The sequence below is a fragment of the Peromyscus maniculatus genome, chromosome 11, assembly GCF_049852395.1.
Source record: "Peromyscus maniculatus bairdii isolate BWxNUB_F1_BW_parent chromosome 11, HU_Pman_BW_mat_3.1, whole genome shotgun sequence".
Classification (NCBI taxonomy): domain Eukaryota; kingdom Metazoa; phylum Chordata; class Mammalia; order Rodentia; family Cricetidae; genus Peromyscus; species Peromyscus maniculatus.
The window spans coordinates 80096949-80123933 of record NC_134862.1 but is presented as its reverse complement, the minus strand read 5'-3'; the positions used below and the strand labels follow the sequence as shown (position 1 = coordinate 80123933).

The 26985-nt window shown below is 56.8% G+C and overlaps 15 non-coding genes across 15 annotated transcripts; 10 read left to right on the top strand and 5 right to left on the bottom strand.

Annotated features, from left to right (window-relative positions):
* The first annotated feature begins 10 nt into the window (after nucleotides 1–10).
* On the top strand, nucleotides 11–82 carry Trnad-guc (transfer RNA aspartic acid (anticodon GUC)). The gene has a single exon. It is a non-coding gene; the product is annotated as a tRNA-Asp (tRNA).
* Nucleotides 83–674: 592 nt separating this feature from the next.
* Trnag-ucc (transfer RNA glycine (anticodon UCC)) lies at nucleotides 675–746 on the top strand. Its single transcript has one exon. It is a non-coding gene; the product is annotated as a tRNA-Gly (tRNA).
* A 420-nt stretch (nucleotides 747–1166) lies between these two features.
* Nucleotides 1167–1238, top strand: Trnae-cuc (transfer RNA glutamic acid (anticodon CUC)). Its single transcript has one exon. It is a non-coding gene; the product is annotated as a tRNA-Glu (tRNA).
* Nucleotides 1239–7251: 6013 nt separating this feature from the next.
* Nucleotides 7252–7322, bottom strand: Trnag-gcc (transfer RNA glycine (anticodon GCC)). Its single transcript has one exon. It is a non-coding gene; the product is annotated as a tRNA-Gly (tRNA).
* A 760-nt stretch (nucleotides 7323–8082) lies between these two features.
* On the bottom strand, nucleotides 8083–8165 carry Trnal-cag (transfer RNA leucine (anticodon CAG)). Its single transcript has one exon. It is a non-coding gene; the product is annotated as a tRNA-Leu (tRNA).
* A 519-nt stretch (nucleotides 8166–8684) lies between these two features.
* Nucleotides 8685–8756, top strand: Trnad-guc (transfer RNA aspartic acid (anticodon GUC)). The gene has a single exon. It is a non-coding gene; the product is annotated as a tRNA-Asp (tRNA).
* A 613-nt stretch (nucleotides 8757–9369) lies between these two features.
* Trnag-ucc (transfer RNA glycine (anticodon UCC)) lies at nucleotides 9370–9441 on the top strand. The gene has a single exon. It is a non-coding gene; the product is annotated as a tRNA-Gly (tRNA).
* Nucleotides 9442–9864: 423 nt separating this feature from the next.
* Nucleotides 9865–9936, top strand: Trnae-cuc (transfer RNA glutamic acid (anticodon CUC)). The gene has a single exon. It is a non-coding gene; the product is annotated as a tRNA-Glu (tRNA).
* Nucleotides 9937–15937: 6001 nt separating this feature from the next.
* Trnag-gcc (transfer RNA glycine (anticodon GCC)) lies at nucleotides 15938–16008 on the bottom strand. Its single transcript has one exon. It is a non-coding gene; the product is annotated as a tRNA-Gly (tRNA).
* A 681-nt stretch (nucleotides 16009–16689) lies between these two features.
* Trnal-cag (transfer RNA leucine (anticodon CAG)) lies at nucleotides 16690–16772 on the bottom strand. The gene has a single exon. It is a non-coding gene; the product is annotated as a tRNA-Leu (tRNA).
* A 502-nt stretch (nucleotides 16773–17274) lies between these two features.
* Trnad-guc (transfer RNA aspartic acid (anticodon GUC)) lies at nucleotides 17275–17346 on the top strand. The gene has a single exon. It is a non-coding gene; the product is annotated as a tRNA-Asp (tRNA).
* A 577-nt stretch (nucleotides 17347–17923) lies between these two features.
* On the top strand, nucleotides 17924–17995 carry Trnag-ucc (transfer RNA glycine (anticodon UCC)). Its single transcript has one exon. It is a non-coding gene; the product is annotated as a tRNA-Gly (tRNA).
* Nucleotides 17996–18414: 419 nt separating this feature from the next.
* Nucleotides 18415–18486, top strand: Trnae-cuc (transfer RNA glutamic acid (anticodon CUC)). Its single transcript has one exon. It is a non-coding gene; the product is annotated as a tRNA-Glu (tRNA).
* A 3611-nt stretch (nucleotides 18487–22097) lies between these two features.
* On the bottom strand, nucleotides 22098–22180 carry Trnal-aag (transfer RNA leucine (anticodon AAG)). Its single transcript has one exon. It is a non-coding gene; the product is annotated as a tRNA-Leu (tRNA).
* A 3244-nt stretch (nucleotides 22181–25424) lies between these two features.
* Trnal-aag (transfer RNA leucine (anticodon AAG)) lies at nucleotides 25425–25507 on the top strand. The gene has a single exon. It is a non-coding gene; the product is annotated as a tRNA-Leu (tRNA).
* Nucleotides 25508–26985: the final 1478 nt, after the last annotated feature.

Here is a 26985-nt window from a genome sequence, read left to right as displayed (position 1 = left end):
GTCGCGGTCTTCCCCGTTAGTATAGTAGTGAGTATCCCCGCCTGTCACGCGGGAGACCGGGGTTCGATTCCCCGACGAGGAGACGTGCCATCTTTTTAGCCAGACCTTCGCCCACGGCCGCGCTGGCCCTTGTTCCCTTTCCAAGCGCCGGGATCGGCCTCCCATGTCCCGGCCGGCGCACCCGCCTGCGGACCCCCGGGCCCCTCGCCTGGCACCTGGCACCTGGCACCTGGCCCAGCCCTCCGACGTCTGGGATCGGGTCGCCCTCCCGACCAGGCGACGGGTGTCAGAGCCGCCTGGGTGCGACTCTCGTGCCCTGAGCCCACGCTAGGCCAGGCGAGTCTTGGTGGTGACCCGCCCCGAGCGCTTCCGGACGCTCGCTCTTCCCCGTGGCCCTGGCGGCGCGCCGGGTTGCTGCTGCAGTCAGGTGGTGGCGAGAGCGCCCACCAGGGCCCTGCGTGTGCGTGCGGGAGGCGCGGCTGGGATGGCGGGGAACAGCGCGCAGCGGCGGAGCCCCGGTTGGCGGTGGCTCGGGCGTGGGCGTTGACTTTGACGTCGGGGCGGTGCCCGAGGGGAGGACTCAGCGTGGTAGCCGGTAGGCGCCGTCGCCGTCGCCGCTGTCCACTGTCCGGTGTCAGTCCCCGGCGTCGTGTGGGTGCCGTCCCGGCGGTGCGGCGTTGGTGGTATAGTGGTGAGCATAGCTGCCTTCCAAGCAGTTGACCCGGGTTCGATTCCCGGCCAACGCAAGCTGCCGGTGTTTTGCCAAGGGCCAGGGCCGAGGCTGGCCCTGTCTGGCAACCCTCTCGGGTCGTCCGGTGACCGCGCGACCGACCGATCGCTGGACTGAGCGAAGGAAGGGAGGAGGAAGGGGGGGCCGTGACGTTTTGAGGGTGTGTCTAGCGGGAGGAGAACCGCCAGGGCCAAGCGTTTAATCCGCGGGCAGGCGCCGAGCTTGGCGGAGAATCGCCAGAGGGCAGCCGGGGGCGGGCAGCTGGCAGGGCAGGAGTAGGCGCAGGTGCCCGCGAGCCCCGAACGGCATCCTGGTGAGGCCGGTAAATGCGGGGCCATCTGTTCTCTCGCCGGGCGGGCCGGCATTGTGGCCAAGAGGCTGGCTGCCCGCCTGGCTGCGCGAAGCGAGTGTTGGGACCGTCGGGCGACTGCTACGCTCCCTGGTGGTCTAGTGGTTAGGATTCGGCGCTCTCACCGCCGCGGCCCGGGTTCGATTCCCGGTCAGGGAAGCCTTTCTTCTTTCTCTCGGGACCCTCGCCTCCTCCTCCAAGCCCTCTGTCTCCTCTTGCCCCCTCACGCGGGATCCTTGGCGCCAACAAATCACACGCCTCCCTTTTTTTGTTCAGGGGCATCGCGCCTCTCTCGCCCCTGCTGCCCCCACCCAGCACAACATAGCCCGCTCCCTGTCTGCACAGCCCACCCTTTGCCTCGCTTCCCACTGCCGCCCGCCTTGTCTCACACAAGACGCCAACTCTGCGCCTGGACAGCTCAGCCTGGCTGCTTCCCGTCCCGCCCAGCTTACACTTCGCCACCACCATGCGGGCACACACAGCCACCACGCAGCCCTGGAGCACACGCATCCGAGCCGCTCATGGACCCCACAGAGTCTCCACCTCACTCCCCGGCCTGCTCTGAGCTCCAGAAGAAGCCCCAGCTGCCCCACCTGCCTCACCTGCCTCCTCACAGGCTCCCTGTGGAGCTTTACCCTGCTCTTCACAACTCAAAGTCCGCTTCAAACAAATGGAGCCATTTTTTTTTTCAGTGAGTGAGTAAGTGTGTGTGTGTGTGTGTGTGTGTGTGTGTGTGTGTGTGTGTGTGTGTGTGTGTTTAGGTGTCGGTGTGTTGTGTGTATGTTATTTTTTTTTATGTATATCTTGAAAGACTCCAGGGTGGTGTTGGATGGGATGGGGAGGGACGGGACCTGCGGTGTGTCGTGGGGTTGCCCTGGGGAAGTGTTACTGCGGGGCAGACGGCCGGATCAAGGCGAAAAGCATCCGTTGTGGTTACCTTACTCAGCGCCGCCGCCGCCGGGGCGGGCAGTGCGTGTCCCCAGCCCCGGTTTCCTCGAAAGCCCCTTGAGCGTCTAAGGAGAGCTGAGGCCAAGTCTGGCGTTTGCAACGCCCCCGTTTCTCCGGCTCCTTGGAGACCGGGGCGCATGGGTTTGGGGAAGAGGTGCAGGCGCAGGTGTGAGTCGGAAAATTGGAGCGGAACGTCGGTCCACCTGTTGGGTCCAGCGCCGGGTGGGTCCCCTCGGTCCTGACCGTGCCAGCAAGTCCGAGGCCCAGAGTCAGATCCTTGAGTGCTGACGGCTGGATTGAGCTCCGCCCGGATGGCAGGCATAGTGGGAGACGCCAGTAGATCCTGGGGGAGCCCAGACAGAGCCTGTTCCCCACCGGACTCCAGCCCTCCCCTGTCCCAGAAGCCCTCCCAGTCCCGGGCGCCTGGAGACACCAGTGTGAAGCGGCATCTGGGAAGGGTCTGTCCGGCCGCCCCCTGGCCACCCGTGTGACTCGGAGAGAAGGCCTGGGGGGACCGGCGCGGGGGAGGGAGGGCAGGCACCGGGCAATCCTTCGCTAGCTGTCCGTGGAATGCCAACCGCAGGGATGCAGGGATGTCTGGCTCTGTGCTAGCTGGCTTTGGGCAACGTGACACCTCTGGGAAGAGGGACTGTAGCGTGAGAAAACGTCTCTATAGCGTGTGCCTGCCATGACTGATGGATGTGGGACAGCCCAGAGGAGGTAAGTAGGCATGGTGTTGGGGTGCGGGGAAGGGAGCGGGCAAGGGATGAGGGAGTGGCGAGTTGTGGCCAGGGGCCTTCCCACCCCTGGGCAGGCAATCCTGAGCTGTGTAGGACAGCTGGCTGAGCAAGCCGGTGGGGAGCACTCTCCCACAGACACCTGCTACAGCAGTTCCTGCCTCCGGGATCCCACCCTGGCTTCCCTCTGGGAGGGACTTAGGAGCCTTAGGGTGAAACGAACGCTTCTCCGCCCAAGTGGCTTTGGGTCACGGTGTTTGATCACAATAATACAAACCCTAACTCCGGAGGAACCTGGTTCCTGGAGTGGAGTCTTGCTGTGACAGACCGGATCACCTGGCCTTCCCCAGGATTGGGAAAGGCCCTTGAACTGTGGGCAGGCGGGCAAAGCAGCTGACTGCTCCAAGCTGGCTGTGCTCCTCTAGGGCAGCTTGGAAGGGAATGTCAGCTCCACTGGAGCTGAGAAGCCAGCGGTGATTAAGAAGACAGCAGCGTCCCCGCGGAGGTGAAACTTCCCCATCCCCCTTACCCTCCCCCGGGGAGCGGGGAGTTCCTGAAGGTCAGCATGCAGAGGCTGAACCCCATGCCAGCCAGCCAAATTGAAAACGAGTAGGACTCGCTTATGTGGTGATGGCATTGAAGGTGTGGAAGGATGGATCCCAGAGAGCAGCTGAGGCTTGGAGTGGGCGGTGGCTCTGGAGTGCCCAGGGAGAGGCTGAGAGGGGACATGAGCAAAGGTGCAGCCTCGGGTGAACCCCATCGCGACCGGAAGGGGTCTGTCGTGGGGAACAGCCGAGGCCTGGCATTTCCACATGGTATGCTCAGAGAGCCCCTGAAGAGAGCCCTGCAGAGGCAGGCGGTCGCCGGCGAAGGCGGGGGTCTTGGAGAGGCGGGTACCCCGGAGAACTACCAAAGGCGAGCAGCGGCCTCAGAGTGGAGCCCATCTTGGCCTGGGAGAGCAGCTGCAGGTGCTGTGAATGGCAGAGCTGACGGAGGGTGACTGTCCTCCCCCTCTGGACCCACAAGAGAGCCAGTGAACAGGAGAGGCCAGACGCTGGGTTTGTGACAGTGTTGGACTTCGGTTTTGCTTTCCTAGGATAATGATCGTGCCCGGATTCTTTCTTCTCCGTGTACAACTGCCTTTAACTTCAAACAAAACAAAACAAGGGGAAAAGAAATCAAAACAAAGCAATAACAACAAACAAACTCTGTGTGTTTTAAGAACACTGAATGTTGAATCTCTGACTTGAAAAAGACTGTGGCACCTATGAAGTTCTTGGTTGTGGCATATTTGCTGTAGATGTGTTCCATTCGATTATGTTGTGGAATATTTGCTTAATGATACAAAGAAGGATGGCACTCTTTGATGTTGCATTTGTCTAACTCTGTGAAGCTGTGTTATTTTGACCGCCTCAAACACCTTCTTGGTCTAAGAAAGGGCTGAGCGGCCAATAGTTAGGATGGAGAGAGCTGAGCAGGGCTGCCAGGCAGGGGGAATAAATAGGAGCAGAAGTCAGGAGAGTATCGCGAAAAGGAGAGGGAAAGAGGACGCCAGAGGCCAGCCACACAACCATTCAGCCAGCCGCTCAATCAAAGCAAAGCAAAGCATACAGGATAGAGAAAGGTAAAAGTTCAGAGGGGGACAAAATTAAATGGGATAATTAAAGTGAAGAAAAGATGGAAAGAAAAGAGCCAAGTTAAGCCCAGGCATTTATAAGTAAGAATAAGTCTCTGTGTATTTATTTGAGTGCTGGGTTGCAGGCTCCCAAGAGTAAAATATTATGAAAACAAACAAACAAACAAACAAACAAACAAACAAAAACAAAAACCACGACAGTTCTTGATGTTTTACATTGTGGTGTGGAGATGAAAATGAGCTCTGAGGGATGAACAAGAAAGGAAAGGTTATGGCTCAATAAGGGACCTGGTTGTGTGCCAGGTTGACCAAGGGTCAACGATGCTGGTTGGTTCTGGTGAACTTGACAATAACCTGGACTCCTCTGAGAAAAGCGAATGGGAATCGAGAAGAGTCTTCCCTGAGCCGGGGCTTCAGCCCAGTTTGTAGGTTATTGTTTGATTCACGACGGATGTGGGAGGGCACGTGAAGAGAGGAGGTGGGTGAGTGGTCAGTGCCAATCCCTGGGCAGATGACCCTGTGTGGGATAAGAGAGCAGGCTGAGCAAGCCGGTAGGCAGCCCTCATGGAGGTCCTCTGCATCAATTCCTGCCTCTAGGTAGGTCTCTCCCCTCACCACACCACCCCCAAGACCCTCTGACCATTAAGCCCCATAAACCCAGCCCTCCCCACCTCCCACACCCATCCACCCTTTCACCACTGTGGTGCTAAGCAGTTGAAAGAAGAAATCAAACCTTCTCACCCCAAGGTTGCTTTCAGTCACACATTTGATCACAACAGTAACAACCTCAACTAAAAACATGATCCTGGTCCCTACTCAGAAGGAAAGGGGCAGGAGCCCCAGGAGAGGGTTCTAGGAGCCTGCTGGCAGAGATTGGGCTGCTTCTGTTCCTGCTCATATCCAACTCCCTCTCATTCCAACATCCCTGAGCATCACCAGCAGCAGCAGCAGCAGCAGCAGAAGAAGAAGAAGAAGAAGAAGAAGAAGAAGAAGAAGAAGAAGAAGAAGAAGAGGAAGTAGAAGAAGAAGGATTAGAAGAGGTAGTAGGAGGAGAAGGGAGAGGAGGGATTGGAAAGGGAGAAGTAAAATGAGAAACATAATCGTAGTATTTGTGGTAGCAGTAGAAGAGAAAGAAGGAGAATTAGTAGAAGAGGAAGAAGAAGAGGAAGAGGAAGGAGAATAATAAGAGGAAGAAGAAGGAGAAGAAGGAGAAGAAGAAGAAGAAGAAGAAGAAGAAGAAGAAGAAGAAGAAGAAGAAGAAGAAGAAGAAGAAGAAGAAGAAGAAGAAGAAGAAGAGTGGCCGTCATCATTGCCAGGGTAACAACTGCATGTCCTAGTTCCAACATCCGGTCTCTCCTGCTCTTGATATGCGACCTAGTTTCAGCTCTGATTGCAGACCAATGTCCAGTGAGGAGCCCCACTTGGTTCTGTTTCTGCACTCTCTTTACTAAAAAGCTGGGGGAGTCCCGACCACTCCCACTGGCCTCTGTTGAAGACAGAGAGCAGGCAGGTCAGGGACTTAACAGGCAGCAGAGGCCAGCCAGTTGCCTGTGGTTAGACAGGACCTTTCCCTGGCCAGTGTGCTGTGGATGGGTCCGGTGCCAGATGGGTGAAGGCTTTCCTTGGTGGAAGCCACCGCCTTCCGGAGCAGAGAGGAGAGTCGGAACGCAGGAAGGGACACATGGTCCAGCGGATGGGAGGCTGGAGAAGGTGTGAAGCGCAGAGGCTCTGGACACACTGAGCTCACTGGAGAGGACGGACTGTCAGCCTGGCCAGTCAATCGGGAGGGCGGGGTGGTGAGGATGCAGGGCACACACGCTGGCCAATAGGTCACCTGGACTAGCCCAGGTCTCAGAAAACCAGGGAGCATTGCCGTGACCTGCAAGCAAGGGCTTTACGATGGCACAGAAGGAACTAAGATTGAGTCATCTGGGTTTGTGCCTCTCTGGCCTGTGCCTAGACCTCTATCTGTCTCTGTCTCTGTCTCTGACTCTCTACACTCCCTCTCCGTCTCCCCCCTCCCCCATCTCACTCTCTCCCTCTGTGTGTTTGTGTGTGCATGTAACAGACAGACCGACAGACAGACAGACAGACAGACAGACAGACAGAGAGATTTTTAGCAGGGAGGGAGTAGTGTCCTGTAGGGCCAAAGAGCCTGTGGTTGACCAAGGGTGTGGGTGGGCTCTGGGCCGAGTGAGACGCGGGAGCGGTGGGGTTCTCCACCTCCACATGGTGGAAGCAGACGCGAGGAAACACCTCCTGCCCAGTCACGGGAGCTGGGATGCACTCGGGGGTCTGGAAGAGTTGCTGTGGGCAATGCGCTAGGGGAAATAAGGCATCCTGGTCCCTACCGGAGTTGTCCCTCCTCAGCAAAGGAGGCACAAGGAGGTCCAGAATCAGGGACGCGATTCGGACCCCCATCAAGAGAGGTCCCACAGGTAAGTCTCCATCGTGAGAGAGGCAGGCTGTGTGGGGCCGGTAGTGTGGGGTGGGAGGCTGGAGATGTGGGGTGTGGGTGATGTCGGGGGCGTGGTCTAAGAACCACGGAGGCGCTGGCTGCTGGCACCAGTGTGCAGAGGAGATGTGCTAGGTATGTCAGGTGCTTTGAAGTGCCCAGGAGGTGAGTGAGGGATGCAGTGTCTTTGCAGTTGGGTCTGGCTGGCTGAGTTGAGGAGAAGCGACCAGGTTAGTGGGTAGGCGCTGGCTCACTGGAGCGCAGTTGGCACTGGCGCTGGCCAAGAAGAGTCCTTGTGTGGTGTGCAGAGTGCGCGCGCACGACTGGGGACTAGGAAGGACTGGCGGCCGGCCGGGACACTGGACGTGTGGCTGAGGACCAAAAGGGACTGGACTCTGCATGGGCCGGGAATCGAACCCGGGCCTCCCGCGTGGCAGGCGAGAATTCTACCACTGAACCACCCATGCCATGGCCAACAAAATTCCCCGACTGCTCCCACAGCCTCTGCTCCCCGACAGTCCCTCCATCAGCTGGATCCTGGGCCCTGGCCCTGGGAGCGCCACGGCCACGGCCACGAGAGTTCCCGGTCCCGACTGAGGCTCTGGGGCTCAAGCGCGCCTCTCCCGGACGGACGCCTAGGCCCCACGTCACCCCTGCCCCTGCTGGCCGACGGAGCGGGCGCGTGGCTGTGCGAGCACCAAGCGTCTGCCAGGCGTTGGCAGGGAAAGGCCACCTCCGCACACGAGAATCCCCGACGACCACAGACCACCAAGATGGGTGCGGTGGGCGTCTCCCGCGGCAGCAGGAGGGAATGGAATGGGCCCGAAAGGGCTGGCGGACGCGAGGGCTGGGCGAAGAGTTCCGGGGGTCGGGTGGGGGTGGACCAAGTCCTGTGTTGGCCAAAGAATGGCACCGGGCAGGCTGGCTGGCTGGCTGGCTGTCCGGGCTGCCGGGGCGCTCAGGAGCTGCCGCCTCACTTTCTCCTGCACGCTCCCCATGCGCTCTCCTCCAGGAGTTGGTGGCAGCTGAGAGGAGGGCGCTCGTCTAGGCACAGGTGTGGGCGCGAAGGTTGCGGGTCGGAGGGGAGCGGCGGCGCTGGAGGGCTTGTGCAAGGAGGCGCGAGCTGCGATCTCTCTCTCTCTCTCTCTCTCTCTCTCTCTCTCTCTCTCTCTCTCTCTCTCTCTCTCTCTCTCTCTCTCTCGGGGTGGAGTGGCCAAAAGATGAGCGTGTCAGGAGTGGGATTCGAACCCACGCCTCCAGGGGAGACTGCGACCTGAACGCAGCGCCTTAGACCGCTTGGCCATCCTGACGGCGGGTCTGTCGGCGAGACCGCTCGCCGGGCTGGCAGCCGGCGTCCACGCGCGCGCCGAGCGGACCTGGAGCGACGGGGACCCCGGGCAGGTGTCTGCGGTCCGGCTGCTGAGGCTGCGGGCCTCGCCCGGGGTCCACCGCGTGGACGTGGAGACGCTCCTAGGCGCCAAAGTCGCTGCAGGTCCCGGGGGTGCGGTTGGGGTGCGTCCGGGGCAGCAGTCGAGCCGCCGCGGGGCCGCGCAGGTGTCGGCGCAGCCTCTCCTGATGGCGTGGGCGAGGGCGGCAGAAAGCTGTCACCTGGGAGAGCCCGGCTCAACAGCCCGGGCGGGTTCCCGGGGCGGCGACGCGGCGAACGCCCAGGGTTGCGGGTTCGGGTCCCGGTGCGAGGGCCGTTGTGGCGGCGTCCCGGGGACTTTGGGATTGTGTGCAGAGGTCGGCCGTGGTGGGAGGGAGAGCTCAGGGCCTGTCTGGAGGGACGGAGAGTGCCGGGAGTGGCGATGACGACGTGGTCGCGGTCCTCCCCGTTAGTATAGTGGTGAGTATCCCCGCCTGTCACGCGGGAGACCGGGGTTCGATTCCCCGACGAGGAGACGTGCCATCTTTTTAGCCAGTCCGTCGCCCACGGCCGCGCTGGCCCTTGTTCCCCTTCCAAGCGCCAGGATCGGCCGCCCATGTTCCGCCCGGCGCACCCGCCTGCGGACCCCCGGGCCCCTCGCCTGGCACCTGGCACCTGGCACCTGGCACCTGGCACCTGGCACCTGGCCCAGCCCTCCGACGTCTGGGGTCGGGTCGCCCTCCCGACCAGGCGACGGGTGTCAGAGCCGCCCGGGTGCGACTCTCGTGCCCTGAGCCCACGCTGCGCCAGGCGAGTCTTGGTGGGGATCCGCCCCGAGCGCTCCCGGACGCTCGCTCTTCCCCGAGGCCCTGGCGGCGGGCCGGGTTGCTGCTGCAGTCAGCTGGCGGCGAGAGCGCCCACCAGGGCCGGGCGTGTGCGTGCGGGAGGCGCGGCTGGGATGGCGGGGAACAGCGCGCAGCGGCGGAGCCCCGGTTGGCGGTGGCTCGGACGCGGGCGTTGGCTTTGACGTCGGGGCGGTGCCCGAGGGGAGGACTCAGCGAGGGAGCCGGTAGGCGCCGTCGCCGTCGCCGCTGTCCACTGTCCGGTGTCAGTCCCCGGCGTCGTGTGGGTGCCTTCCCGGCGGTGCGGCGTTGGTGGTAAAGTGGTGAGCATAGCTGCCTTCCAAGCAGTTGACCCGGGTTCGATTCCCGGCCAACGCAAGCTGCCGGTGTTTTGCCAAGGGCCAGGGCCGAGGCTGGCCCTGGCTGGCACCCCTCTCGGGTCGTCCGGTGACCGCGCGACCGACCGATCGCTGGACTGAGCGAAGGAAAGGAGGAGGCAGGGGGGCTGAGACGTTTTGAGGGTGTGTCTAGCGGGAGGAGAACCGCCAGGGCCAAGCGTCTAATCCGCGGGGAGGCGCCGAGCTTGGCGGAGAATATCCAGAGGGCAGCCGGGGGCGGACAGCTGGCAGGGCAGGAGTAGGCGCAGGTGCCCGCGAGCCCCGAACGGCATCCTGGTGAGCCCGGTAAATGCGGGGCCATCGGCTCTGGCGAGGGGCGGGCGGGCGGGCATTGTGGCCAAGAGGCTGGCTGCCCGCCTGGCTGTGCGTAGCGAGTGTCAGGACCGTCGGGCGACTGCGAAGCTCCCTGGTGGTCTAGTGGTTAGGATTCGGCGCTCTCACCGCCGCGGCCCGGGTTCGATTCCCGGTCAGGGAAGCCTTTCTTCTTTCTCTCTGGACCCTCACCTCCTCCTCCAAGCCCTCTGTCTCTCCTCTTGCCACCTCACGCGGGATCCTTGGCGCCGACAAATCACACGCCTCCCTTTTGTTCAGGGGCATCGCGCCTCTGCTCGCCCCTGCTGCGCTCACGCCCCCACCCATCACAACACAGCCCGCTCCCTCTCTGCACAGCTCACCCTTTGCCTCGCTTCCCACTGCTGCCCACCGTCTCTCACACAAGACGCCAACTCTGCATCTGGACAGCTCAGCCTGCCTGCTTCCCGTCCCGCCCAGCTTACACACCGCCACCATCACGCGGGCACACACACCCACCACGCAGCCCTCCAGCACACGCATCCGAGCCGCTCATGGACCCCACAGAGTCTCCACCTCACTCCCCCGCCTGCTCTGAGGTCCAGAAGAAGCCCCAGCTGCCCCGCCTGCCCCCCCTCCTCCTCACAGGCTCCCTGTGAGCTTTACCCTGCTCTTCACAACTCAATGTACGCTTCAAACAAGTGGAGCCATATTTTTAGTGATTGAGTGAGTGAGTGTGCGTGTGTGCGTGTGAGCGTGTGTGTATGTGTGTGTTTGTGTGTAGGTATGTTATTTTTTTATGTATATTTTGAAAGACTCCAGGGTGGTGTTGGATGGGATGGGGAGGGACGGGACCTGCGGTGTGTCGTGGGGTTGCCCTGGGGAGGTGTTAGTTCGGGGCAGACGGCCGGATCAGGTGAAAAGCATCCGGTGTGCTTACCTTATTCAGCGCCGCCGCCGGGGCGGGCAGTGCGCGTCCCCACCAGCCCCGGTTTCCTCGAAAGCCCATAGAGCGTCTGAGGAGAGCGGAGGCCAAGTCTGACGTTTGCAACGCCCCCATTTCTCCGGCTCCTTGGGGACCGGGGCGCGTGGGTGTGGGGAAGAGGTGCAGGCGCAGGTGTGAGTCGGAAAACTGGAGCGGAACGTCGGTCCACCTGTTGGGTCCAGCGCCGGGTGGGTCCCCTCGGTCCTGACCGTGCCAGCAAGTCCGAGGCCCAGAGTCAGATCCTTGAGTGCTGACGGCTGGATTGAGCTCCGCCCGGATGGCAGGCATAGTGGGAGATGCCAGTGGATCCTGGGGGAGCCCAGACAGAGCCTGTTCCCCACCGGACTCCAGCCCTCCCCTGTCCCAGAAGCCCTCCCAGTTCCGGGCGCCTGGAGACACCAGTGTGAAGAGGCATCTGGGAAGGGTCCGTCCGGGCGCCCCCTGGCCACCCGTGTGACTCAGAGAGAAGGCCTGGGGGCGGGGGGACCGGCGCGGGGGAGGGAGGGCAGACACCGGGCAATCCTTCGCTAGCTGTCCGTGGAATGCCAACTTCAGGGATGCAGGGATGACCGGCTCTGTGCTAGCTGGCTTTGGGCAACGCGACACCTCTGGGAAGAGGGACTGTAGCGTGAGAAAACGTCTCTATAGCGTGTGCCTGCCCTGAGTGATGGATGTGGGACAGCCCAGAGGAGGTAAGTAGGCATGGTGTTGGGGTGCGGGGAAGGGAGCGGGCACCGGATGAGGGAGTGGCGAGTTGTGGCCAGGGGCCGTCCCACCCCTGGGCAGGCAATCCTGAGCTGTGTAGAAGGACAGCTGGCTGAGCAAGCCGGTGGGGAGCACTCTCCCACAGACACCTGCTACAGCAGTTCCTGCCTCCGGGATCCCACCCTGGCTTCCCTCTGGGAGGGACTTAGGAGCCTAAGCCAAGTGGCTCTGGGTCACTCGCCATAATACTAACCCTAACTCAGGAGGAACCTGGTTCCTGGAGTGGAGTCTTGCTGTGACAGACCCCATCACCAGGCCTTCCCCAGGATGGGGAAAGGTCCATGAACTGTGGGCAGGCGGGCAAAGCAGCTGACTGCTCCAAGCTGGCTGTGCTCCTCTAGGGCAGCTTGGAAGGCAATGTCGAGAGCCATGCTGACAATGACGACTATGGAGTCCCCCCCCACCCTCCCCCCCCACACACCTGAAGTTTCAGCGGGCACGTGGGAAGTCACTGAAAGAACTCCTTTGGGGCCCTTTGGGTGATTGGAATGAAGTAGGTGTGGTTCTGCGAAGCCAGGGGCTGAAGAATCATCTGTGGTTTATGAACAAGAGATCCGGAGCCAGCAAGGTGAAACCTTGGTTGTGCGGGGACAGTCCTCGATGGCGCTCCTCTGGAGCTGAGAAGTCAGCTGTGATTAAGAAGACAGTGGTGCCGCCGCCGCCGCCGCCGCCAAGGTTAAACCTCCCCACACCCCTACCCCCCCCCTACCCCGCCCCCGGGGACAGGGGCTTCCTGAAGGTCAGCATTCAGAGGCTGAACCCCATGCCAGCTAGCCAATTTGAAAACGTGTAGGACTCGCCTATGTGGTGATGGCATTGAAGGTGTGGAAGGATGGATCCCCGAGAGCAGCAGAGGCTTGGAGATGGGTGGTGGGTCTGGAGTCCCCAGGGAGAGGCTGAGAGGGGACATGAGCAAAGGTGCAGGCACGGGTGAACCCCACTGCGACCGGAAGGGGTGGAACGTGGGGAGCAGCCGAGGCTTGGCATTTCCACATGGCATGCTCAGAGAGCCGCGGAAGAGAGCCCAGCAGAGGCTGTCACCGGCGAAGGCGAGGGGTCTTGGAGATGCGGGTTCCCTGGGACAACCACAAAAGGGGAGCAGCGGCCTCAGAGTGGAGCCCATCTAGGCCTGCGAGAGCAGCTGTTGGTGCTGTGAATGGCAGAGCTGAGGGAGGGTGACTGTCCTCCCCCTCTGGACCCACAAGAGAGCCAGTGAACAGGAGAGGCCAGACGCTGGGCTTGTGACAGTGTTGGACTTCGGTTTTGCTTTCCTAGGATAATGATCTTGCCCGGATTCTTTCCTCTCCGTGCACAAGTGCCTTTAACTTCAAACAAAACAAAACAAGGAAAAAAATCAAAACAAAGCAATAACAACAACCAAACTCTGTGTGTTTTAAGAGCTGAGCAGGGCTGCCAGGCAGGGAGAATAAATAGGAGCAGAAGTAAGGAGAGTCCTGTGAAAAAAAGAAGGAGAATAGGTCGCCAGGGGCCAGCCACACAACCATTCCGCCAGCCATTCAATCAAAGCAAAGAAAAGCATATAGGATATAGAAAGGTAAAAGTTCCCAGGGGAAAAAAAATTTAAATGGGATAACTGAAGCGAAGAAAAGATGCCCAGAAAAGAGCCGAGCTAATCCCGGGCATTTATAAGTAAGAATAAGTCTCTGTGTATTTATTTGAGTGCTGGGTGTCGGGCTCCCAAGAGTAAAATATTATGAAAACAAACAAACAAAACAAACAAACAAACAAACAAAAACAATACCAACGACAGTTCTTGATGTTTTTACATTGCGGTGTGGAGATGAAAATGAGCTCTGAGGGATGAACAAGGAAAGGAAAGGTTATGGCTCATAAGGGACCTGGTTGTGTGCCAGGTTGACAAAGGGTCAATGATGCTGATTGGTTCTGGTGAACTTGACAACAACCTGGATTCCTCTGAGAAGAGAGAATGGGAATCGAGAAGAGTCTTCCCTGAGCCGGGCATTCAGCCCAGTTTGTAGGTTATTGTTTGATTCACGACGGATGTGGGAGGGCACGTGAAGAGAGGAGGTGGGTGAGTGGTCAGTGCCAATCCCTGGGCAGATGGCCCTGTGTGGGATAAGAGAGCAGGCTGAGCAAGCCGGTAGGCAGCCCTCATGCAGGTCCTCTGCATCACTTCCTGCCTCTAGGTCTCTCCCCTCACCACACCTCCCCCAAGACCTGACTCTGACCACCTAAGCCCCATAAACCCAGCCCTCCACAACTCCCCCACCCATCCACACTTCCACCACTGTGTCGCTAAGGAGTTGAAAGAAGAAATCAAACCTTCTCACCCCAAGGTTGCTTTCAGTCACACATTTGATCACAATAGTAACAACCGCAACTAAAAACATGATCCTGGTCCCTACTCAGAAGGAAAGGGGCAGGAGCCCCAGGAGATGGTTCTAGGAGCCTGCTGGCAGAGATTGGGCTGCTTCTGTTCCTGCTCAATTCAAACTCCCTCGCATTCCAACATCCCTGAGCATCACCAGCAACAGCAGCAGCAGCAGCAGCAGCAGCAGCAGGAGAAAGAAGAAGGAGGAGGAGGAGGAGGAGGAGGAGGAGGAGGAGGAGGAGTAGAAGGAGTAGAAGAGGAAGGAGGAGGACGAGGAGGAAGAGGAGGAGGGGGAGGAAAAGAAGAAGTATAATGAGAAAAATAATCGTAGTATTAGTAATAGTAGTATTAGAGGGGAAAGAAGGAGAAGAAGAGAATTAGTAGAAGAGAAGAAGAAGAAGAAGAAGAAGAAGAAGAAGAAGAGGAGGAGGAGGAGGAGGAGGAGGAGGAGGAGGAGGAGGAGGAGAAAGAGGAGGAGGAGGAGGAGGAGGAAGAAGCAGTAGTAATAGCAGCAGGAGTGGCCGTCATCATCGCCAGAGTAAGAACTGCATGTCCTAGTCCCAACATCCGGTCTCTCCTGCTCTTGATATGCTACCTAGTTTCAGCTCTGATTGCAGACCAAAGTCGAGTGAGGAGCCCCACTTGGTTCTGTTTCTGCACTCTCTTTACTGAAAAGCTGGGGGAGTCCCGCCCACTCCCACTGGCCTCTGTTGAAGACAGAGAGCAGGCAGGTCAGGGACTTAACAGGCAGCAGAGGCCAGCCAGTTGCCTGTGGTTAGACAGGACCTTTCTCTGGCCAGTGTGCTGTGGATGGGTCCGGTGGCAGATGGGTGAAGGCTTTCCTTGGTGGAAGCCACCGCCTTCCGGAGCAGAGAGGAGTCGGAACACAGGAAGGGACACACGGTCCAGCGGATGGGAGGCTGGAGAAGGTGTGAAGCGCAGAGGCTCTGGACACACTGAGTTCGCTAGAGAGGATGGACTGTCAGCCTGGCCGGTCAATCGGGCGGGTTGGTGAGGAAGCTCGGCACACACGCTGGCCAATAGGTCACCTGGACTAGCCCAGGTCTCAGAAAACCAGGGAGCAGTGCGGTGACCTGCCAGCAAGGGCTTTGCGATGGCACAGAAGGAACTAAGATGGAGTTATCTGTGTTTGTGCCTCTCTGGCCTGTGCCTAGACTTCTATCTGTCTCTGTCTCTGTCTCTGTCTCTGTCTCTGTCTCTCTACTCTTCCTCTGTGTCTCCCCCTTCCCCTTCCCTTCCCCCTTCTCCTCCCCCTCCCCTCCCTCTCTCCCTGTTTGTATGTGTAACAGAGAGAGAGAGACAGACAGACAGACACACAGATAGACAGACAGAGATAGAGAAACAGAGAGACAGAGAGATCTCAGCAGGGAGAGAGTAGTGTCCTGTAGGGCAAAAGACACTGCGGATGACCAAGGGTGTGGGTGGGCTGTGGGCCGAGTGAGACGCGGGAGCGGTGGGGTTCTCCACCTCCACATGGAGGAAGAGGGTGCGAGGAAACACCTCCTGCCGAGTCACGGGAGCTGGGATGCACTCAAGGGTCTGGAGGAGTTGCTGTGGGCAATGCGCTAGGGGAAATAAGGCACCCTGGTCCCTACCGGAATTGTCCCTCCTCAGCAAAGGAGGCACAAGGAGGTCCAGAATCAGGGACGCGTTTCTCCATCGTGAGAGAGGCAGGCTGTGTGGGGCCGGTACTGTGGGGTGGGAGGCTGGAGGTTGTGGGGTGTGGGTGATGTCGGGCGCGTGGTCTAAGAACCATGGAGGCGCTAGCCGCTGGCGCCAGTGTGCAGAGGAGAGGCTAGGTATGGCAGGTGCTTTGAAGTGGCCAGGAAGTGAGTGAGGGATGCAGTGTCTTTGCAGTTGGGTCTGGCTGGCTGAGTTGAGGAGAAGCGACCAGGTTAGTGGGTAGGCGCTGGCTCACTGGAGCGCAGCTGGCACTGGCGCTGGCCAAGAAGAGTCCTTGTGTTGTGTGCACAGCGCGCGCAGCTTGGACTGGGACTAGGAAGGACTGCCGGCCGGCCGGGACACTGGACGTGTGGCTGAGGACCAAAAGGGACTGGACTCTGCATGGGCCGGGAATCGAACCCGGGCCTCCCGCGTGGCAGGCGAGAATTCTACCACTGAACCACCCATGCCATGGCCAACACTCTTCCCCGACTGCTCCCACAGCCTCTGCTCCCCGACAGTCCTTCCATCAGCTGGATCCTGGGCCCTGGCTGGATGAGTTCCCGGTCCAGACTGAGGCTCTGGGGCTCAAGCGCGCCTCTCCCGGACGGACGCCTAGGCCCCGCGTCACCCCTGCCCCTGCTGGCCGACGGAGCGGGCGCGTGGCTGTGCGAGCACCAAGCGTCTGCCAGGCGTTGGCAGGGAAAGGCCCCCTCCGCACACGAGAATCCCCGACGACCACAGACCACCAAGATGGGTGCGGTGGGCGTCTCCCGCGGCTGTTGGAGGGAATGGAATGGGCCCGAAAGGGCTGGCGGGCGCGAGGGCTGGGCCAAGAGTTCCGGGGGTCGGGTGGGGGTGGACCAAGTCCTGTGTTGGCCAAAGAATGGCAGCGGGCAGCCTGGCCGGCTGGCTGGCTGGCTGTCCGGGCTGCCGGGGCGCTCAGGAGCGGCCGTCTCACTGGCTCCTGCACGCTCCCCATGCGCTCTCCTCCAGGAGTTGGTGGCAGCTGAGAGGAGGGCGCTTGTCTAGGCACAGGTGTGGGCGCGAAGGTTGCGGGTGCGAGGGGAGCGGCGGCGCCGGAGGGCTTGTGCAAGGAGGCGCGAGCTGCGATCTCTCTCTCTCGGGGTGGGGTGGCCAAAAGATGAGCGTGTCAGGAGTGGGATTCGAACCCACGCCTCAAGGGGAGACTGCGACCTGAACGCAGCGCCTTAGACCGCTCGGCCATCCTGACGGCGGGTCTGTCGGGGCTGGCAGCCGGCGCCCACGCGCGCGCCGAGCGGACCCGGAGCGACGGGGCGCCCGGGCAGGTGTCTGCGGTCCGGGTGCTGAGGCTGCGGGCCTCGCCCGGGGTCCACCGCGTGGACGTGGAGACGCTCCTAGGCGCCAAAGTCGCTGCAGGTCCCGTGGGTGCGGTGGGGGTCGTCCGGGGCCGCAGCCCAGCCGCCGCGGGGCCGCGCAGGTGTCGGCGCAGCCTCTCCCGATGGCGTGGGCGAGGGCGGCAGAAAGCTGTCCCCTAGAGAGCCCCGCTCAACAGCCCGGGCGGGTTCCCGGGGCGGCGACGCGGCGAACGCCCAGGGTTGCGGGTTCGGCTCCTGGTGCGAGGGCCGTTGTGGTGGCGTCCCGGGGACTTTGGGTTTGGGTGCGGAGGTCGGCCGTGGTGGGAGGGAGAGCTCAGGGCCCGTCTGGAGCGACGGAGAGGGCCCGGAGTGGCGATGGGGACGTGGTCTCGGTCCTCCCCGTTAGTATAGTGGTGAGTATCCCCGCCTGTCACGCGGGAGACCGGGGTTCGATTCCCCGACGAGGAGACGTGCCATCTTTTTAGCCAGACCGTCGACCTGGACCGCGCTCGTCCTTGGTCCCTTTCCAAGCGCCGGGTCGGGCCCCCGTGTCCCGTCCGGCACACCCGCCTGCGGACCCCCGGGCCCCTCGCCTGGCACCTGGCACCTGGCATCTGGCACCTGGCCCAGCACCCCGACGCCAGGGAACCGGTCGCCCTCCCTACCAGGCGACGGGTGTCAGAGCCGCCCGGGTGCGACTCTCCTGTCCGTAGCCCATACTGCGCCAGGCGAGTCTTGCTGGTGACCCGCCCCGAGCGCTCCCGGACGCTCGCTCTTCCCCGTGGCCCTGGCGGCGCGCCGGGTTGCTGCTGCAGTCAGGTGGTGGCGAGAGCGCCCACCAGGGCCCGGCGCGTGCGTGCGGGAGGCGCGGCTGGGACGGCGGGGAACAGCGCGCAGCGGCGGAGCCCAAGTTGGCCGTGGCTCGCGCGCTGGCGTTGACTTTGACGTCGGGGCGGTGCCCGAGGGGTAGGCCACGTCGCCGTCGCCGCTGTCCACTGTCCGGTGTCAGTCCCCGGCGTCGTGTGGGTGCCGTCCCGGCGGTGCGGCGTTGGTGGTATAGTGGTGAGCATAGCTGCCTTCCAAGCAGTTGACCCGGGTTCGATTCCCGGCCAACGCAAGCTGCCGGTGTTTTGCCAGGTCCAGGGCCGAGGCGGGCCCTGTCTGGCACCCCTCTCGGGTCGTCCGGTGACCGCGCGACCGACCGATCGCTGGACTGAGCGAAGGAAGGGAGGAGGCAGGGGGGCCGAGACGTTTTGAGGGTGTCTAGCGGGAGGAGAACCGCCAGGGCCCAGCGTCTAATCCGCGGGGAGGCGCCGAGCTAGGCGGAGAATATCCAGAGGGCAGCCGGGGGCGGGCAGCTGGCAGGGCAGGAGTAGGCGCAGGTGCCCGCGAGCCCCGAAGGGCATCCTGGTGAGGCCGGTAATGCGGGGCCATCGGCTCTCTCGCCGGGCGGGCGGGCGGGCATTGTGACCAAGAGGCTGGCTGTCAGCCTGGCTCCGGGAGGCGAGTGTCGGGACCGTCAGGCGACTGGGACGCTCCCTGGTGGTCTAGTGGTTAGGATTCGGCGCTCTCACCGCCGCGGCCCGGGTTCGATTCCCGGTCAGGGAAGCCTTTCTTCTTTTTCTCTCGACCCTCGCCTCCTCCAAGTCCTCTGTCTCCTCTTGCCACCTCACGCGGGATCCTTGGCGCCAACAAATCACACGCCTCCCTTTTGTTCAGGGGCATCGCGCCTCTGCTCGCCCCTGCCGCTCTCATGCCCCCACCCAGCACAACACAGCCCGCTCCCTGTCTGCACAGCTCACCCTTTGCCTCGCTTCCCACTGCCGCCCACCGTGTCTCACACAAGACGCCAACTCTGCGCCTGGACAGCTCAACCTTGCTGCTTCCCGTCCCGCCCAGCTTACACACCGCCACCCTCCCGCGGGCACACCCACCCACCACGCAGCCCTGGAGCACACGCTTCCGAGCCGCTCATGGACCCCACAGAGTCTCCACCTCACTCCCCCGCCTGCTCTGAGCTCCAGAAGAAGCCCCAGCTGCCCCGCCTGCGTCACCTGCCTCCTCACAGGCTCCCTGTGAGCTTTACCCTGCTCTTCACAGCTCAAAGTCCGCTTCAAACAAATAAAGCCATTTTTTTTTCAGTGAGTGATTGAGTGAGTGAGTGTGTGTGTGAGTGTGAGTGTGTGTGTGTGTGTTTAGTTGTTGGTGTGTTGTGTGTATGTTATTTTTTAATGTATATCTTCAAAGACTCCAGGGTGGTGTTGGATGGGATGGGGAGGAACCGGACCTTCGGTGTGTCGTGGGGTTGCCCTGGGGAGGTGTTACTGCGGGGCAGACGGCCGGATCAAGGCGAAAAGCATCCGGTGTGGTCACCTTACTCAGCACCGCCGTCGGGGCGGGCAGTGCGTGTCCCCAGCCCCGGTTTCCTCGAAAGCCCCTTGAGCATCTAAGGAGAGCTTAGGCCAAGTCTGGCGTTTGCAACGCCCCCGTTTTTCCGGCTCCTTGGAGACCGGGGCCCCTCGCATGGGTGTGGGGAAGAGGTGCATGCGCAGGTGTGAGTCGGAAAATTGGAGCGGAATGTCGGTCCACCTGTTTGGTCCAGCGCCGGGTGGGTCCCCTCGGCCCTGATGGTGCCAGCAAGTCCGAGGCCCAGAGTCAGATCCTTGAGGGCTGACGGCTGGATTGAGCTCCGCCCGGATGGCAGGCATAGTGGGAGATGCCGGTGGATCCTGGGGGAGCCCAGACAGAGCCTGTTCCCCACCGGACTCCAGCCCTCCCCTATCCCAGAAGCCCTCCCAGTCCCGGCACTGATTGACACCAGTGTCATTCCGCATCTGGAAAGGGTATATCCGTGATTGTGAGAACTTTGACTTCCGGGTTACTGGTGTCTGCCCTATGTTGTCCTCTTTTCTGATGGTTAGGATTATGTGCTCTCATCCAACCTCCAACCTTACCCATACATCTCCACTTCCGCCGTTTGGCACTTAGAAGTTGCAAGAAGAAATAAAGTCTTCTCATCCCTAGGTTGCTTTTTGTCACTGAGTTTTTTATCACAACATCCGCAACACCTAGACTTGATCATGGTCTCTACTCAGAAATAAGTGTACTGGAGCTCTCCAAGATAGTCTAGTAGCCTGCTGGCAGAGATAGGGCGCTGCTGCTCATGTTTATTTCCAACCCTCTCTCATCCCAACATCCCCATACATCACTAGCACCAAACATTTGAGTTGTGTTTGCCATTAAAAAATAAAAATCAACTCTATAGCCTCGCTCTGTTCTCACGAGCTCTCTTTATAAAAAAGCTGTTTGGGTCCAGATGGCTCCCTCTCCCCTTGTTCAAGAGGGAGAGCAGGCAGATCAGAGCCCTCAGTTTGCAGAGGCTATCCAGGCCTGTGGGTTCTGAACGGTCCCGTTGACGGTCAGATGAAGGCTTTCCTTCGCCTCTTCCCACCGCAGTGAAGCGCAAAGCAGAGTCCTACAGATCGAAGGGACCAGCAGTGGGGAGGTGGAGAAAATATGAGGTGCAGTGTATTTTTGCTCAGTGAGCTCGCTGGTGAGGGCTGTCAGCCTGACCGGTTCATCGCCCCGGGGTTGTGAGGATGCCGGCCTAAGACGACATGCTCATGAGCAGCCTGGTAGAGGCTACGTCATGGAGCCTTGGAGCGCCAGGGTTCAGTGCTTGACCTGTGAGCAAGGGCTGTCGGGTGGCCCAGGAGGATCGTCTATTGAGTTGTGCATGTGTGTCCCTCTCTGGCTTGTGCGTTGGCTCCCGAGTGTGCTGTGTGTGTGTGTGTGTGTGTGTGTGTGTGTGTGTGTGTGTGTGTTAGAGAGAGAGAGAGGAGAGAGAGAGGGGAGAGAGAGAGAGAGAGAGAGAGAGAGAGAGAGAGAGAGCTCACACGGGAGGGAGGACTAGACTGTAGGGCCAAAGTCACAGCAAAAGGCCAAAGGTATGTATGTGTAGGTTCTGGCCCAGAGGAAGACTTAAGAGTCGGAGCCGTTGGGTTTCGCCATCTGCCTGATATATCCTGGGCCCTGGGCCGTTGGACCCTGCAGGGGAACGCGAGGAAGAGGAGAATCCCAGGTGCAGACTGAGGCTTTGGGAGTGAACTCCTTCTGTCCAATGCTTGTAGGCCGCGCGTCAATCCTCCCCCTGCTCAGCTGCTCCCTCCTTCTCCACCGCCACTGCGGTTTTCAATCGTATGTGAAGCCAGGGCAGGAAGGGAGCGGGTTCGAGGGCGGGTTCTGGGTACTTTCGAAGAGGCCAGGGATTAAGGGTGGTGGATTTAATCAGGCCACGCCCAGACTGTTTCCTTGGGCACCTCCTGCATGTTAGCGAATGTTTGGGGCGGGTAGGCGAGCGGGTTGCTGTGCCTGCACCAAGCGTCTGGCAGGTTACACAGGGAAAGGCCACTGGCAGAGAAGACGCCTCCACGAACACAGCCCAGCAAGATGGGCGGGGTGGGTGTTTCCCGCAAGAGTTGGAGAAATGGAATGGGCACCAGGTGGTGTGCCCCAGGGCTGGGCGAACATGTCTGGATGTCGGGTGGTGTTGGAAGTTCGTGGGCATCAAAAGCGTCTGCTTTCAGAACTCACTGGCTCCAGGTCTCAGAGACGGCACTGTTACTCCATTTCCACAGTGACCTCTCCCCAACAGGAAGCAACGCGACCACCTAATGCTCCCCAACAGAATTTTGTGTGTGTTCACGAGATGGTTTTTCTCCAGGCACTCTCTGACAGGGGAAGTTAATTATATATTATATAATATATAATTTATTCGGATAAATTATATATTATATCCGAATAAAGCACTGTATCAAATGTGGCAATAAAATTGTAAAAGGAAAAAAAAAGTTAAGCATGAAGTGTTCTTTTGATCGAAAATGCAGAAGCAATAAGGAGAAAAACTAGAAATATTAACTTACAGTGCATAAGAGCTATCAATCTCTCAATCCTGTCCGTGTGAGGGGTGAGGCTGACAACATTTAGAGACAATGAAGTAAGGCTTGAGTGAAAAAGGACCTGGGGTGTGCCTCAATGGCACACCTTGCCTAGCATTCCAAAGAAAAAGGAGCAGGGATTGGGGGGGGGGCGGGGAGAGTCGGTTCGAGTGCATATAAAGTTTGATATTTATGTCTAGACAGGAAGAGAAAAAATAACTGAAAGCAGCAAATTGCCAACCTGACAGAGAAAATGAATGTATCCAAGAAAAGAGAACAGCTTGTCAGAAGTGGGATTCGAACCCACGCCTCCAGGGGAGACTGCGACCTTAACGCAGCGCCTTAGACCGCTCGGCCATCCTGACATGGTAAATGACTCTCTCAATTCCCTCACCTCTCTGATATGTGGATTCCATCCGTGTGCCCACTTGAGTAGATGTGATGGGGTCCCAGGGCTCCTGGCAGATTAGGTACTCAGTCGTCTAAAAACTGTCTGTCCTTCATGTTTTGAATATCTGCTCAACTATCTCATTTCACCTTATTTAAGGTTTATGTTTGTTGCCATGAGTCAGTGACAGTCCCTGGATGTCAGACTCGGAACCACAAAAGAAATAAAAATAGATAATAATGTACAGTCCTAAATATACTGTCTGATACACTTAAATAAATACCTTATGTTTATTTTTTCGTGTTTGGTTGTTTTTTTCTGCATGCATGTGCACCAAATAGAGTCCAGAGTGGGCATCATATCCCTAGGAAGTTTAGTTCCAGTGAGCTGTGAGCCCCCCACATTGATGCCAGATTCCACGGTTCATTGAAAAGGAGCTAGTGCTCTCAACCACTGAGTCAGCTCTCCAGCCTATGGACATACATTAATCAATCAAGCAGTTAAGTGATTTTAGACTGTCTTATATTGAACAAGTTCCCCTTAATAGCTACAGATGATTTTAAACTCTGACTCTCCTCTTTCATTTACTTTCCATGAGTTGGAACTGCAGGTAGGCACCACCACACCCAGCTTGTACAAAGTTTTGTAAAACTCTCTTCTCTGTCTACATACTTACTATTTTTGCATGTAAGTACTCTTTACATAAGTAAATATCTTACTATTATATGTATCTACTAATTTAACTTGATGTCTGTGATCTACAAGTGTTTAAGTGTCGGGATAACATAAAATGAACAATATCAATAATAGAGGCAAAGTATCACTACAGTGGAATATGAAATCTTCTTTCGTTGCTGGAAGTACTTCATAAGTAGCCAGAAAATTATGGAATGCATCTAAGAGTGTGGTTGTCCTTGAGAAAGAGTTTTCTTTTTGAAATTATTATCCTGGGATTAGACATGTTTCTGACTCATAAGAATACCAAACTAGTTCTATTTTATTTTTTAATTAGAAAAGGGTGTTTTTAAGATACTAGAATGAAAATATAGCAATAAAAACATTTGGAAGCCATGCAGTATCCTCCTGGGATGGCCCAGAAACATTTGGCAAATGGAGCTCCTTATGGCAAGGCCCTTTGGAGAATTCTGCTGACCTGGCAAGGACCTCGTCGAAAGCACTACTGCAGACCTCTGCCCTGGTCCTAGGGAGCTCACAAGTTTCAGACCTTTCTAACTTTCACCAGGCCTATTCCTATGGCAATTCTTTGTTTGGCTTTGTCAGTTGTGATTCTGGCTGAGTTTACTGGGAACAAAAGCTGAGAATTATTCTAAAGTTTCTACAAGGAAATTAAACCTCTTTGCAATCTATCACAGAAACCAGTTCCTCAAGTTATCCCTGCTACCTTTGCAGTCAGTCATCCTGAGTAAGCAGGAGGAACTCACTAAGGTTAAGAATTCTGGCTTACTTAACTGTTCTAAAAGAGGGGGGGGCAGAGAGACAGACAGACAGACAGAACCATATCCCAAGAACTTAGGACCTGGTTTCCTAAAAGGTAACATTAAGAACTTATAGAACATATAAGGAAAAGATAAAGGTCATTGAAAGGTCAGACATCACTTTGGTGCCAGGGCTTGAAAGACAGGTCAGATATTTTTCTGATACCAAAATATCAACAAAAGAATCTAAATCTCCCATGCCCTTGGAAGTAAAAGTGAAAGTAGACACTGCCAGGAAGAATAGAAACTTTGTCCCAACAGTTAAAAGTGAGGTATTAGTCATTACCATTCCGAGACTGTATAAAGAACAGGATTATAACTGCAGCTCACATAAACCTGATATGAAGACCATGTAGAAATTGACTTACACCTGAAAAGTATTATTCTAGGTATGGGATCATACTCTCTGCTAACTATAAGAATATAAAAGCACCATATTGTTAAGGACTAACTGGAGGGTCTGAATGTCTTTCATTGTGTAATGGCATGTTTGCAGGCAGCCTGGGCAAGGTGCAAACAGGATGTGCCTGGCTAGATATAACCATTTGGCTTGGAATATAAAATTCATGCTAAGATACAGGAATAGGGTAAATTAATGATGACAAGGGACTGGGAAAGAGGAAAAGAAACTAAAATGAGTAAATGGTAATGACCTGGAAAACGATTAGAGAGAAATGATTGAAACTGCATGATTGATCTATTATAAATAAATAATATTTATAAATACATTATTAATAAGACAGCTTGAGGTATTGTGGTCCATGTGTATGAAAGACAATCAGAGGACAGACTCTTCATTTTCAACAAATTCACAGCTCAATCCTGAGACCAGAACTGGGCTAGAGCTGGACACCACAAAACAAACAAACAAATAAACAAATAACAAGAAAAACAAACAGAACAAAAACTCAGAACAAACAAAGCATAATTCAGAGCACTCACAAAATACTGTTTGAGGAGAGGGCAGATGGCTCAGAGGTAAAGAGTACTGGCAACTCTTCCAGAGGACCTGAGTTCAAATCCCAGCAACTACATTGTAATTCACAACAAAATATGGGACCCTCTTCTGATGGGGAAACATACATTCAGGCAGAACACTGTGCAGAACATAATAAATAAACTCTAAAAAATTTAAAAAGAAAAGAAACACAGACTGTTGTGGATGCTTGAGAAATAGTGGATGGAAACACTTTAGTTCATGACATTAGATTAAAATCTCCAAAACCGTGAAAAAAATTAATCAAGAATTTTGACGCTGCTGACTTCTTAATCACCACTGGCTTCTCAGCTCCAGTGGAATGCCATCAAGGATTGTCCCCGCACAGATAAGGTTTCACCTTGCTGGCTCCGGTCTCTTGTTCATAAACCACAGATGATTCTTCAGTTCCAGGCTCGACAGGACCACAACCTTCTTCATTCCAAACACCCAAAGGACCCCAAAGGAGTTCTTTCAGGGACTCTGTCTTCGTTGTCATCTGCGTTGTCATCTGCTTTGGAGTCTGGCATCCAGGGACTGTCACTGACTCATAGCAACAAAAGTAAACCTTTAAATAAGGTGAAATGAAATAGATAAACAGATATTCAAAACATGAAGGACAGACAGTTTTTAGATGACTGAGTACCTAATCAGCCAGGAGCCCTGGAACCCCAACACATCTACTCAAGTGGACACACGGATGGAATCCACATATCAGGGAGGTGAGGGAATTGAGCATCGTTCACCATGTCAGGATGGCCGAGCGGTCTAAGGCGCTGCGTTAAGGTCGCAGTCTCCCCTGGAGGCGTGGGTTCGAATCCCACTTCTGACAAGCTGTTCTCTTTTCTTGGATACATTCATTTTCTCTGTTAGGTTGGCAATTTGCTGCTTTCAGATATCTTTTCTCTTCCTGTCTAGACATAAATATCAAACTTTATATGCACTCTGACTCTCTCCACTCCCCTGCCTCTCACGCCAGTCCCTGCTCCTTTTTCTTTGGAATGCTAGGCAAGGTGTGCCATTGAGGCACATCCCAGGTCCTTTTTTACTTAGGACTTACTTCATTGTCTCAAAATGTTGTCAGCCTCAACTCTCATCCTAACCATAACTTAATATTTCTAGTTTTGCTCTTTATTGCTTCTGCATTTTCAATCAAAACAACATTACACTTCATGCTTAACTTTGTTTTGTCTTTTACATTTTTATTTCCACATTTGATACAGTGCTTGATTCCCATTATATAATTAACTTCACCTGTCATCAGTACCTAGAGAAAAACCATCTTGTGAACACACACAAAATTATGTTGGGGAGCATTAGGTGGTCGCATTGTTTCCTGTTGGGGAGAGGTCACTGTGAAAATGGAGTAACAGGGTCTGAGCACTGGAACCACAGGGGCAGCCAGGCCATTGCAAGTGCTTTCTGTAGTCAGAGGACTTAGTACACACGAACTTCAAAAACAACCTGACATACAGGCACAAACACAGACAACTCAACCTGAATTCCTTCTGTGCCATCCCGAAGCCCATGCTGGCAGATCAGAGCACTGCTCCATGGTTTTCTGAGACCTGGGCTAGTCAAGGGTGATTATAGGCAGGCTTGTGTGCTGGGCATAATTGCCATCCCGACAGACTGACCGGCTCCAGAAGGCGGTGGCTTCCACAAAGGAAAGCCTTCACCCATCTGGCACCGGACCCATCCACAGCACACTGGCCAGGGAAAGGTCCTGTCTAACCACAGGCAACTGGCTGGCCTCTGCTGCCTCTTAAGTCCCTGACCTGCCTGCTCTCTGTCTTCAACAGAGGCCAGTGGAAGTGGTTGGGACTCCCCCAGCTTTTCAGTAAAGAGAGTGCAGAAACAGAACCAAGTGGGGCTCCTCACTCGACTTTGGTCTGCAATCAGAGCTGAAACTAGGTTGCATATCAAGAGCAGGAGAGACCGGATGTTGGGACTAGGACAGGCAGTTGTTACCCTGGCAATGATGACGGCCACTCCTGAGGCTGCTACTCCTGCTGCTTCTTCTTTTTCCTCTTCTTCTTCCTCTTCTTTTTCCTCTCCTTCTCCTTCTTCACCTTCTCCTCCTTCTTCTTTTTCTTCTTCTCTTCTACTAATTCTCCTTCTTTCTCTTCTACTGCTACTACAATTACTACGATTATGTCTCCCTTTCCTCTCCCTCCTCTTCCTTCTCCTCCTCCTAATACTTCTTCTTTCTTCTTCTTCTTCTTCTTCTTCTTCTTCTTCTTCTTCTTCTTCTTCTTCTTCTTCTTCTTCTTCTTCTTCTTCTGATGCTCAGGGATGTTGGAATGAGAG